An 11048-nucleotide genomic window follows, 5' to 3' on the forward strand; every position below is an offset into this window, starting at 1 on the left:
CAGTAGGTACTAAGAGATGAAGAAACTTGCACAGGATAGAGTAGCATGGAGAGCTGCATCAAAGCAGTCTCAGGACTGAAGACCACAACAACAACAACATCATGCCAGCAATGACGTCAGGGCAGCTATCAGGTGGGGTAGTGTTTGCAGGGTGTCCCACATTCACAATCACTGTGTACAGTCACAGATGGCGCAGTATTGCACAGAGAAGACACTTACAGACTCCCTGCTATGGAGGGCCATAGGAAGAATGAAAGCAGGAGAGTCGAAAAGTGTTCTGGTACAGTGGCTCTTTGTGAATCGTTCTGTAGTTTCTAGGATGAGACAACAGTTTAGAGAGACCAAAACTGTGTCCTGGAGACCAGGACAGGGCCGACCGCTTGTGACATCAGAAAGAGTGGGCCGTTATTTGGCTCTAGGGGCACAATGGTACTGCACTGCAACTGGCATCTGACCTCGTAGCATCCCCCGGACATGTTGTGTCGAGGCAAACGGTGTACGGAAGGTTTTAGCAGACTTGCTTTTATTGTTGGAGACCTTCTGTCTGTTCACCTCTCGTCTGTCTTCACCAGACGGAATGTCTAGAGTGTAGCCATCAACATGCCACCTAGACAGTCAAATAGTGGGCCAATTTTCATTTCACAGATGAGTCCCAATTTAGTCTGGAGAGTGATTCTCGACAGATATGCATCTGAAGGGCAAGTGGAACACGATTTCGGGACCCAAACATTGTGGAAAGAGTCAAAATTGAGAAGGATCCCTACTGGTATGAGCAGGGGCTATGTTGACCACTTGAACACCTCTTCAAGAAATTGTACAAGAGAATCAACAAGATTTAACTGCTGTCAGGTATCATGTGGAGATCTTGGGTTCTCATGTACGGTTTTTGTGAGGTGCTGTACGCCCAGACTTTGTATAGTTCGATGATAATGCTCGACCTCTACTGGTAAATTACATCAAAGAGTAATAAATAAACAGTGACTGGTAACAGTAAACTTATTGTTTCATTTAATGTCCATTTAATTACATCGAAGAGCTTCAGATTTTAGTATGAGTCCTGGATCTGCTTCCTCGTTAACCATATTACACAAGTTTTCATGGGACTAGCCTTTAGATCCTGTTTCCTGCACCAGTTTTGATCTATCTTCAGAGCACATTGTGCCAAGAGAGCATGTAGTATACTTCATTAAATTTTATATTTGTCATTGCAATTTTAATACTCGGCCATATATTACGGATTCCTGTTTTGCATTCAGTGTTACACTGTGTGCATCCAAGGCCCCTGTATTTTTATAATTATGAAATAAAATTTGCATCATCAAAGACGTGTGTGTGTGTGTGTGTGTGTGTGTGTGTGTGTCTACCAGCGCTTTCCCGTTTGGTAAGTCACAGCATCTTTTTTTAATATATTTTTCCCATGTGGAATGCTTCTTTCTATTATATTCATACAATTAAATAATTAATATTATTTGGTATCAGTGATACAACATGTTTAAAGGCTGGCAACTGGCACACTATGGTTTATTGTTTTCCTGATGTACACCACCGTTCAGGTTGACAAAATAGTAGTTTGCGATGAAAATGGGAACCAAAACAAACATTGAATATAGACTACAGAGAATCTTCATTGTATATAACAACATGTAACATCCAATGACTATGTAATAGTTGAAATCTAGATGTGCTGTAATAAAATGACAGATTTTGCAATCAATTGTTGTTCTGTTCTCCATTCTCTATATTCAATGATTGCTGCACACAATGGGATCATATGGATTCCAATATGGTTGAAACTTGCATACTCAATGCTGATCAGCAAAACATGCATGTTCAAATAACCAAACCCACTTTTGTTTCTGTGTGATGAAATCCAAAGTATGTGACAAATTCCGACATATATTGCACATCCAGTCATGCGAAGGAAAACCGAACTGGCAGCCAGAAAACCTACAGGCAATGAGGAAAACTTACAAAGTTGGCACTAATTCAATTTTCATTTGCTTATTTCAGGCAAGGGTCAGTTGATGTTCGATACAAAATATACCGGAGAACTTCCAAGTTCTAGAGATAATACACCATCCTGATAAACCTTTCTTGAGGATTTTCCTCGTTCCCTGCCAGGAAGCCTGTAACAGGTGGGAGCAACTACAGAGACGAGGAATATACCACAGGTAGATTTCGTAGTTAACAGCCTCAATGCTATAGGTATTTTTTTAAAAAAAAAAAAACAACCTAGCACTGTTTCTGATGTATTTTCTTTGGACTCTGGTTTCAGCTCTGTATTGTTCCTTCAGTGGTGATGGAAATTACAAGTACGCATACACTATAAGGTTGTTTTTATCTATCTGTCTGATTGAGGTTTAAATTTTCAAACACACATGTCCACATCAACCTCCAATATACATTTCTTGTAAGCAAGCAAATGAGACTGTGTATTGGCCAAATTACGTCATCCCTCCCCCCTGCCCGCAGCATCTTGAATCTGTCTGTCTGATGTTTCTTTCTTCGAGTTTCATTTAAACAGGGTGATTCCTACAACAGACTGCAGAAACAAGAAGAGACTCAAGTCAATAACCACCTTTGTCACATTTACAGAGCAGTTATAATAATTAAACTTTTGCTACTTGAGCCAGTGTAGATGGAAAACCATTTACCATATAGGTACCCAACATTATATGACTGATGTACAGACTGTGCACTGCAGTATTTGCAGTGTTAGTGTCATGGCATAGGGTTGAAACACAAGTAGCTGTGTGCATTACAGTTACAAACGTTCAACATGAAGCTGGACAAGGCATGCAGGGTTTTACTTGTAAGGCTGTTTTATCAAAACAGCAGCAATAGTGCTGCTGCTATTCGCATGTATCAATGCATTAAAGGAATACAGACAGGTCTTATTGTCACACTAGTTAACTGGCAGTTTGGGAATGACTTATAGGAGAGACCGACAGCCATTTGCGCTATTAATTGTTGAAGAAGTTACTGTTGTCATGGCTGAGAATGCAGGATGCAATGCGTAATCTGTAAGCAGTGTTACTACAGTTGAATATTCCATGGTCCACCATTCAAAAAGTGGTGCAAACAATTGTGAAATAGTATCTCTATTGTGATTCAAGGCTGTCGTGGAAGAAGGTAGTCATACTGAGCAATGCTGGTAACGTGTATGTCATTAAAAAATATTGCCCTCTTGTGTGGAAATTAAAATGTGATTCTCTCAGTGGTTTATTTGTTATTTCTCTTCTGCATATCCTTACACATTTCCATAAAGTTTCGTTATCATACAGTCACTAATTTGTCATGGGACCCCTCTCAGTAGTTTAGTTGTAACCACCTGGATGTAAGCTGCCTTCCTCTATGCTATCAATGTGATGCAGCTGAACTGCTGACATCTAAAACAATATATGGGGTTCAGTATAAAAGGTCTTGCTACTAGGCAAACAAACCTACACTTAATGTGCTCTGTGAAGTGAATGCTGGACTATAAGCAATTGTTTTTAACATTCTCTCTTTCATTCTTACCTTGATTTTTTTTTATGTCAGTTACACCAGTAGACACAGGATCATTAATAATGTACTTGTAAAGCAGCAAGTCTGCCACTGAATAATCTTATATTTTATCAGGTCCATGCAACATGTTAAAATAGCATGGGGTGGGTACTTAATATGGGCACCCATGTAAATGGTATGCAGCCGGAATGCAGAGACCTATGCATGTAAATCCATTATAATGGTCAATAGGATTCTATAACATTTGTCAGCAAGAATCTATTCAGTGTGATTTCAACCCGGACTCGTTGACCTCATATGTTGAGAGCTGGTTTGGCTCTGAGGAAATGATTAATTTCAAATTAAGCTAAAAACATTTTGGTCCCATTAGAAGAACTGGATGCTACAGTTGCCAAGTAACTGTGTACCATCCTTTAACACTATAAGGTCGGCACTGTCATTTTGACATGTACTGACTGGTTTGATGTGGCCCGCCACGAATTCCTTTCCTGTGCTAACCTCTTCATCTCAGAGTAGCACTTGCAACCTACGTCCTCAATTATTTGCTTGACGTATTCCAATCTCTCTGTCTTCCTCTACAGTTTTTGCCCTCTACAGCTCCCTCTAGTACCATGGAAGTCATTCCCTCATGTCTTAGCAGATGTCCTATCATCCTGTCCCTTCTCCTTATCAGTGTTTTCCACATATCCCTTTCCTCTCCGATTCTGAGTAGAACCTCCTCATTCCTTACCTTACGAGTCCACCTAAGTTTCAACATTCGTCTATAGCACCACATCTCAAATGCTTCGATTCTCTTTTGTTCCGGTTTTCCCACAGTCCATGTTTCACTACCATACAATGCTGTACTCCAGACGTACATCCTCAGAAATTTCTTCCTCAAATTAAGGCCGGTATTTGACATTAGTAGGCTTCTCTTGGCCAGAAATGCCTTTTTTGCCATAGCGAATCTGCTTTTGATATCCTCCTTGCTCCGTCCGTCATTGGTTATTTTACTGCCTAGGTAGCAGAATTCCTTAACTTCATTGACTTTGTGACCATCAATCCTGATGTTAAGTTTCTCGCTGTTCTCATTTCTACTCCTTCTCATTACCTTCGTCTTTCTCCGATTTACTCTCAAGCCATACTGTGTACTCATTAGACTGTTCATTCCGTTCAGCAGATCATTTAATTCTTCTTCACTTTCACTCAGGATAGCAATGTCATCAGCGAATCATATCATCGATATCATTTCACCTTGTATTTTAATTCCACTCCTGAACTTTTCTTTTATTTCCATCATTGCTTCCTCGATGTACAGATTGAAGAGTAGGGGCGAAAGGCTACAGCCTTGTCTGACACCCTTCTTAATACGAGCACTTCGTTCTTGATCGTCCACTCTTATTATTCCCTCTTGGTTGTTGTACATATTGTATATGACCCGTCTCTCCCTATAGCTTACCCCTACTTTTTTCAGAATCTCGAACAGCTTGCACCATTTTATATTGTCGAACGCTTTTTCCAGATCGACAAATCCTATGAAAGTGTCTTGATTTTTCTTCAGCCTTGCTTCCATTATTAGCCGTAACGTCAGAATTGCCTCTCTCGTCCCTTTACTTTTCCTAAAGCCAAACTGATTGTCACCTAGCGCATTCTCAATTTTCTTTTCCATTCTTCTGTATATTATTCTTGTAAGCAGCTTCAATGCATGAGCTGTTAAGCTGATTGTGTGATAGTTCTCGCACTTGTCAGCTGTTGCCGTCTTCAGAATTGTGTGGATGATGCTTTTCCGAAAGTCAGATGGTATGTCGCCAGATTCATATATTCTACACACCAACGTGAATAGTCGTTTTGTTGCCACTTCCCCCAATGATTTTAGAAATTCTGATGGAATGTTATCTATCCCTTCTGCCTTATTTGACCGTAAGTCCTCCAAAGCTCTTTTAAATTCCGATTCTAATACTGGATCCCCTATCTCTTCTAAATCGACTCCTGTTTCTTCTTCTATCACATCAGACAAATCTTCACCCTCATAGAGGCTTTCAATGTATTCTTTCCACCTATCTGCTCTCTCCTCTGCATTTAACAGTGGAATTCCCGTTGCACTCTTAATGTTACCACCGTTGCTTTTAATGTCACCAAAGGTTGTTTTGACTTTCCTGTATGCTGAGTCTGTCCTTCCGACAATCACATCTTTTTCGATGTCTTCACATTTTCCTGCAGCCATTTCGTCTTAGCTTCCCTGCAGTTCCTATTTATTTCATTCCTCAGCGACTTGTATTTCTGTATTCCTGATTTTCCCGGAACATGTTTGTACTTCCTCCTTTCATCAATTACTTTTAATACTTGTGAGGTACATGTCTGCACAGTATACAGTGCGTAGAACCTTTCTGAAATGTGGCACAACGATCTCTTACTAAAAGAACCACCATCCATGGACGTGTGAATAATAGCTTTTAGACCCGTCCACAGCTCTGGTTTCCTTTCCTGATTGGTTTATTGCATTCTGCAGGCACTCTGTCAATGAGGAAAGAAACACTATTGCTCAAGTCATGCAGTTTGTGTTGACCATACTCCAATTGTTTCATAATGGCATTTCTATGAAGTGGTTTGTCTGATGATGAAATTTTAAAGACTTCAATGTCAGACGATGAACTCATTCAGTGTGAGCAACAAACTACAGGAATTTGGAATAAAGTTTTGGTTTTCATTTGATACAATTTCTAGGTCTCAGGTGAATAGTTTTTATACCTAGGTAAAGATGAGCAGTGCCACCTTGCAGAGCATGTTGTAACATGTCTTATACAGCACTGTTTCCACAGGAAGAAATATTACATGTGACAATTTTTTCACAACCAAATGCCTTGCAAAAGTTTGAATCATAAGGATACAAGCATTGTATGGCAGTGAAGAAGCCTAGAAGGGAAACCTTTCAATCAGTAAAATCTGCGGTAGTAACCTTGCACACAACTATATTTTGTAAGTGAGGTGACATGATTCAAACACATTATTAGTTAAAAACACAAATACGTGCTTCATTTGAGTTCAGTGCATGACACAGTTACTATCTACAAAAAGCATCACTGAAAACTATCAGAATCAGTGGCTTACTACAATAACACCAAGTACAGTGTTGACATCATCGATCAAATGGTTCAGCTTTACAATGGTAAGCATGGATGTCACAAATCACCCATGCACCTGTTTTTTCTTCAATGTGCTGATGTTGGCAGCTATTAATGAGTGAGTACTCTACAAAGAAGGAACAGGTGCAACAAGTATGTTTAAAGATCATGTTTAGGCAACACTAAACACTCAAAAATTAGGTGTCATCATGCACCAGGTGGATTTGCATGAGCAAAATCAGGGTTACAAATTTTTCCCTATAGCATATTGCAGTTTTCAAAATTTTATGTTATAACACATGCTTTTACTAAGGGGATTTATCCATTTCACATTTTATCATCACATATATAAAAAAAGCGCTGGCAGGTCGATAGACACACAAACAAACTTCAAGCTTTCGCAACCAACGTTTGCTTCGTCAGGAAAGAGGGAAGGAGAGGGAAAGACGAAAGGATGTGGGTTTTAAGGGAGAGGGTATGGAGTCATTCCAATCCTGGGAGCGGAAAGACTCACCTTAGGGGGAAAAAAGGACTGGTATACACTCGCGCACACACACACACACACATATCCATCCACACATATACAGACACAAGCAGACATTTTCAAAGGCAAAGAGTTTGGGCAGAGATGTCAGTCGAGGCGGATGTGCAGAGGCAAAGATGTTGTTGAATGACAGGTGAGGTATGAGTGGCGGCAACTTGAAATTAGCGGAGATTGAGGCCTGGTGGATAACGGGAAGAGAGTATATATTGAAGGGCAAGTTCCCATCTCCGGAGTTCGGATAGGTTGGTGTTAGTGGGAAGTATCCAGATAATCCGGACGGTGTAACACTGTGCCAAGATGTGCTGGCCGTGCATCAAGGCATGTTTAGCCACAGGGTGATCCCCATTACCGACAATCACTGTCTGCCTGTGTCCATTCATACGAATGGACAGTTTGTTGCTGGTCATTCCCACATAGAATGCATCACAGTGTAGGCAGGTCAGTTGGTAAATCACGTGGGTGCTTTCACACGTGGCTCTGCCTTTGATCGTGTACACCTTCCGGGTTACAGGACTGGAGTAGGTGGTGGTGGGAGGGTGCATGGGACAGGTTTTACACCGGGGGCAGTTACAAGGGTAGGAGCCAGAGGGTAGGGAAGGTGGTTTGGGGATTTCATAGGGATGAACTAAAAGGTTACGAAGGTTAGGTGGACAGCGGAAAGACGCTCTTGGTGGAGTGGGGAGGATTTCATGAAAGACGGATCTCATTTCAGGGCAGTCGTATCCCTGCTGGAGAGCCACATTCAGAGTCTGATCCAGTCCCGGAAAGTATCCTGTCACAAGTGGGGCACTTTTGTGGTTCTTCTGTGGGAGGTTCTGGGTTTGAGGGGATGAGGAAGTGGCCGTGCTTATTTGCTTCTGTACCAGGTCGGGAGGGTAGTTGCGGGATGCGAAAGCTGTTGTCAGGTTGTTGGTGTAATGGTTCAGGGATTCCGTACTGGAGCAGATTCGTTTGCCACGAAGACCTAGGCTGTAGGGACGGGACTGTTTGATGTGGAATGGGTGGCAGCTGTAATAATGGAGGTACTGTTGCTTGTTGGTGGGTTTGATGTGGACGGACGTGTGAAGCTGGCCATTGGACAGATGGAGGTCAACGTCAAGGAAAGTGGCATGGGATTTGGAGTAGGATCAAGTGAATCTGATGGAACCAAAGGAGTTGAGGTTGGAGAGGAAATTCTGGAGTTCTTCTTCACTGTAAGTCCAGCTCATGAAGATGTCATCAATAAATCTGTACCAAACTTTGGGGGTGGCAGGCCTGGGTAACCAAGAAGGCTTTCTCTAAGCAACTCATGAATAGGTTGGCGTACGAGGGAGCCATCCTGGTACCCATGGCTGTTCCCTTTAATTGTTGGTATGTCTGGCCTTCAAAAGTGAAGAAGTGTGAGTCAGGATGAAGCTGGCTAAGGTAATGAGGGAAGAGGTTTTAGGTAGGGTGGCAGGTGATCGGCGTGAAAGGAAGTGATCCATCGCAGCGAGGCTCTGGACGTGCAGAATATTTGTGTATAAGGAAGTGGCATCAATGGTTACAAGGATGGTTTCCGGGGGTAAGAGATTGGGTAAGGATTCCAGGCGTTCGAGAAAGTGGTTGGTGTCTTTGATGAAGGATGGGAGACTGCATGTAATGGGTTGAAGGTGTTGATCTATGTAGGCAGAGGTACGTTCTGTGGGGGCTTGGTAACCAGCTACAATGGGGCGGCCGGGATGATTGGGTTTGTGAATTTTAAGAAGAAGGTAGGGGTGCGGGGTGTCGGTGGGGTCAAGAGGTTGATGGAGTCAGGTGAAAGGTTTTGTAGGGGGCCTAAGGTTCTGAGGATTCCTTGAAGCTCCGCCTGGACATCAGGAATGGGATTACCTTGGCAAACTTTGTATGTGGTATTGCCTGAAAGCTGACGCAGTCCCTCAGCCACATACTCCCGACGATCAAGTACCACGGTAGTGGAACCCTTGTCCGCCGGAAGAATGACGATGGATCGGTCAGCCTTCAGATGACGGATAGCCTGGGCTTCAGCAGTGGTGATGTTGGGAGTAGGATTAAGGTTTAACCTGTCCCATGCACCCTCCCACCACCACCTACTCCAGTCCTGTAACCCGGAAGGTGTACACGATCAAAGACAGAGCCACGTGTGAAAGCACCCACGTGATTTACCAACTGACCTGCCTACACTGCGACGCATTCTATGTGGGTATGACCACCAACAAACTGTCCATTCGCATGAATGGACACAAGCAGACAGTGTTTGTTGGTAATGAGGATCACCCTGTGGCTAAACATGCCTTGGTGCACGGCCAGCACATCTTGGCACAGTGTTACACCGTCCGGGTTATCTGGATACTTCCCACTAACACCAACCTATCCGAACTCCGGAGATGGGAACTTGCCCTTCAATATATCCTCTCTTCCCATTATCCACCGGGCCTCAATCTCCGCTAATTTCAAATTGCTGCCACTCATACCTCACCTGTCATTCAACAACATCTTTGACTCTGCACTTCTGCCTCGACTGACATCTCTGCCCAAACTCTTTTACTTTGAATATGTCTGCTTGTGTCTGTATATTTGTGGATGGATATGTGTGTGTGTGCGCGAGTGTATACCCATCCTTTTTTCCCCCTAAGGTGAGTCTTTCCGCTCCCGGGATTGGAATGACTCCTTACCCTCTCCCTTAAAACCCACATCCTTTCGTCTTTCCCTCTCCTTCCCTCTTTCCTGACGAAGCAACCGTTGGTTGCGAAAGCTTGAATTTTGTGTGTATGTTTGTGTGTCCATCGACCTGCCAGCGCTTTCATTTGGTAAGTCACATAATCTTTATTTTAGATATATTTTTCTCACGTGGAATGTTTCCCTCAATTATATTCATATCATTAATTTGAACCCAACAATTACGTTTGTTATTGTCACTGTTGCATTTCGAAATCTTTTCTGTTGTCTTATTTTCTCTTTCTGTTTTTGCCAGTAGTTTCACTTTGTATTCACCCTCTCCTTTATATCCGTTATCTACTATACAAATTTATCCCGCCTATATATACTCAATAATACGTAACCCACTTCCAAACCCTAACAAAAAAAAAAAAAAAAAAAATAAAATAATTTCCGCTTTCAACACTACCACTGCTATAAAATCCACCGTTTCTAGCCCACAAACAGTTCCTTTCACCTATTAAACCATTTCGGCTAGTTTTAATAACTTTCGCTTTATTTCCGTTTCCGTTTTTCCCACATCACTGATTATTTTGCAGCCACTTCCCACAGGTTTTAACGTCATTAATTCTGCGTCAGACAATTGTTAGTCTCATTTTCATAATCTGCCACCACAAAACCACTCCTTTTAATACATTTACACGCAGTTTTTTCGAAATTTTCCCCAATTTCTCCACCCTATAACGTGTTTTGGTGGCAACACAACCACCTAACCTTTGTACACATTGTTGTCTACCAACCCTAGTTCACCACAGGATCAACATAGCCCAGCTTTAACCAACACTTTTTCGCCTTTTTTCACACCAGATCTCCAGGTACTTTCTAGTTCACCTTTATCTCTACCCATATATTTTTATTTTCGTTTTCATTTCAGCCTCATGTTACACTTTCCACCTTCTAATACCACGTCACCCTCACAACACCCCCACAACGACCCCATTTAGTTTTATTTACATTCCCTCCGCAAACATGCCTTCGCCCTAGCCAGATTACGCCCCCATATTTTATTTTCTCAGGCTTGTCTGACATTTGGCATTATCCCCAACGGCCTCACACTTAAAGTTCCCATCTCTGGCTGCAACCCTTCTTTCCATCAGTCCCTATACCAGTTCCAAACTGAACAATCCATTGCCCTCACCCACCTAATCCTTCACCTACACATCAACTCAGCCAATGAACACACCCGTCAACTGCTATCC

Source organism: Schistocerca serialis, chromosome 4 (genome assembly GCF_023864345.2).
Source record: "Schistocerca serialis cubense isolate TAMUIC-IGC-003099 chromosome 4, iqSchSeri2.2, whole genome shotgun sequence".
Classification (NCBI taxonomy): Eukaryota; Metazoa; Arthropoda; class Insecta; order Orthoptera; family Acrididae; genus Schistocerca; species Schistocerca serialis.